Source organism: Palaemon carinicauda, chromosome 1, assembly GCF_036898095.1.
Source record: "Palaemon carinicauda isolate YSFRI2023 chromosome 1, ASM3689809v2, whole genome shotgun sequence".
NCBI lineage: Eukaryota > Metazoa > Arthropoda > Malacostraca > Decapoda > Palaemonidae > Palaemon > Palaemon carinicauda.
In genome coordinates this window covers 82,720,082-82,722,606 of record NC_090725.1, presented here as the reverse complement: position 1 = coordinate 82,722,606, position 2,525 = coordinate 82,720,082, and the positions used below count along the sequence as shown (strand labels likewise).

At 53.3% G+C, this 2,525-nt stretch overlaps 1 pseudogene; it reads right to left on the bottom strand.

Annotated features, from left to right (window-relative positions):
• Positions 1 to 1,730: 1,730 nt before the first annotated feature.
• Positions 1,731 to 1,849, bottom strand: LOC137659200 (5S ribosomal RNA; annotated as a pseudogene).
• Positions 1,850 to 2,525: the final 676 nt, after the last annotated feature.

Sequence of the window (2,525 nt, the reverse complement as noted above, 5' to 3'; positions counted from 1 at the left end):
AGCTAACCCCTTGATTCCTTTACTGGCAAAAAGGAGAAGGTTTTGGGACATCAGATACAGAATGGACACTCGAAATCTTGAAGGAATTGGACCGAAGGGCTGGGACCCCAAGATTCTGAATCTAGCCAACAACTCAGGAGCGAACCTGAATGTTGCCTTCCCCTCTTCCTTAGAAAGGGGGGAGTCGTACGGGACCAAGAAGATTGCTTACACACTAGCCGTGGCCAGAGTGAGCAGGAGACCCAAGACGGAATACAATCAGAGGTCTGTCGTAAAGGGTCCTGAGAAGATCTCTTAAGGGACTAAAAAGTCCGAGCCATGCTCCAAGTTGGAGGTCTCACTCCGACTAGGGCAGGACGTTCGTAGCTTCGCATGAGCGAGGAAAGATCCAGCGGGAAGGAAAAAGTTATTCCTTTTCCTTTACGCCTGAAGGTCAGGGAAAGGCTGAGCGACAGGCTTCATTGCCGAGAGCGGAAAGGAGTTTCCTCCCGCCAAAAGGCAATAAGATCGTTATTGCTGGAGAAGAGGCCTCAAGGGAAGAGGTATATCTCCCACGGCACCAACCACCGAAGACTCTTCACTTCGCCTGGAAGACCCCTGCGGATGACTATCGCAGATGACGCGACCTCCGTCCCGCGACTGTAGCGGGTTGTCTCTTCTTGAGGAGGCGGCGTAGTGTCTCCAGGCATGAAGCCGAAGCGACGCCCCGGCTCGTGAAAGATGTTGCAGTGTGGTTGTTTGAGTAGTCTGTGCCGTGGGAAAAGCTCTCCCAGGAGTTCCGTCAGGGGAAGCAGAGGGTCCGGAAACCGTTCTGCGCATAGTCCCAGTGGAGCTCTCCCATTGAAAGGTTGACAGACAACCTGGTCTTGTTGAGACCCATTCTCAACAGACAAAAAGGAGGGAAGACACAGGCGTCGAAGTTGTCCCACCATCACCGGAATGCATCTTGCCAGAGTCTCAGGGTCTGAGACTTGGGGGGAAGAACAGCGGAAGCTTGAGGTTCCAAGATGTCGCGATCAGGTCCCCCAGACCAGGACTTGCTGGTTACTCAAGGCCAAAGACCCCCAGGTACACTCTCTCTACGAGGCTCTGCTCGGATAGTTGGAGAGAACATTCCTCTGCCTGGAATGAGAGAGCCGATGGTGGTATTGAGAGTATTTCAATCATCTCGGTATCACTACTGCAAGATGTGAAGGTGTGAAAATGCGTCCCCTGCTGGTTAGAACACGCCACAATCATGAAGTTGACGCGCACGGAGCGACTCGGCAGGAGCTGTAGGATCTGTAGAGGGGCCAGACTACGGCCCCTTAGCCTGCCTGAATGATGGAGAGGTATCCTTCAGGTCCTGACCATAGGCCTGGACCGGAACATGCCCCCCCCCCTTTTCTTTGACGAGTCCAAGAACAGCATCAAGAATGTGGGGAAAGGACGAGAATATCCACTCCCAACAAGAGGTTCCATAGGTCAACACCCATTGCAGGTCTAATAGTTCCGCTGGTCCCATAGGGGCCAGAAAGTCTGGTTGATCGTTGCCTGAAACCACCGGAACTTGGACCGCCCCACATGGAACTTATCCTGAGGCGACCGTTCGGAACTATAGACGGGTCAATGAGGAAAGGAGAACTAGGAAACGTTCCAAGGTAGGGCTGAAAGTTCTGCTTGACTGAGAACAGGTACTGCGACTCTCCTCAGCCTTGCCACAGTCAACTGAAGGGAAGGCTCGGAGGAGGTGGCAACAGAATCTGGCATCCCCAGGTGGTCACCCATCCAAGTACCGACCAGAACCGACGTTGCTTAACCTCGCTGGACGGACGAGAAGCGGGGTTTCCAACGTGGTAAGGCCGTTGACTCAATATCATGGCCAGATACTCCAGATGTTGAGGCAGAAGAAGAGAAGGCTCCTAGCAAAATACCATGAACCCCCACTCATGGTAAGCATCCGGAAGCTTGTCCCGACGCTGAAGAAGGTCGAACCCGAGCGTACCGAAGTTGACCAGACATCCAAAAAGCGAAGGAGGCGGAAGCCTGCACCTGAGCGGCCATGAGGAAAGCAGGGAGAGTTCTCTGGGGAAAAAAACCTGCGATGCCACGGCGGGATCGCCACACTGCATCTTAAGCAGGAATACCTGCAGTCTAGGCTGAATTCCACGAGCTTCCTGGAAGATGGATGGAATGGAAACTGAAAGTACCCGTCCTTCCGATCCAGGGCCTAAGGAGTCCTGTCGCCTCGTTACCAGTCTGATCGATTCTGCTGTTCTACGCTGGCCGAAGTTTGTTCGACAAACTTGATCAGGGCTGAGAGGTCGACTACGGAACTCCTGTCTCAGATACTTCCTTACAAGAAAGGATCGACTGAAGAAGCCAGGGGTGAAGCCGTCGATGATCCTATGGAGGACCTTCTCCTAAGGTATGGATCATTCTGCCCAAACAGGCAAACTCTCGCCGACCCTATGGCATAGAGGTTCAGAGACACTGAATTCGCTGACAGAGACGGCAGGCGCGATATCCTTGGCTGATCACAGAGA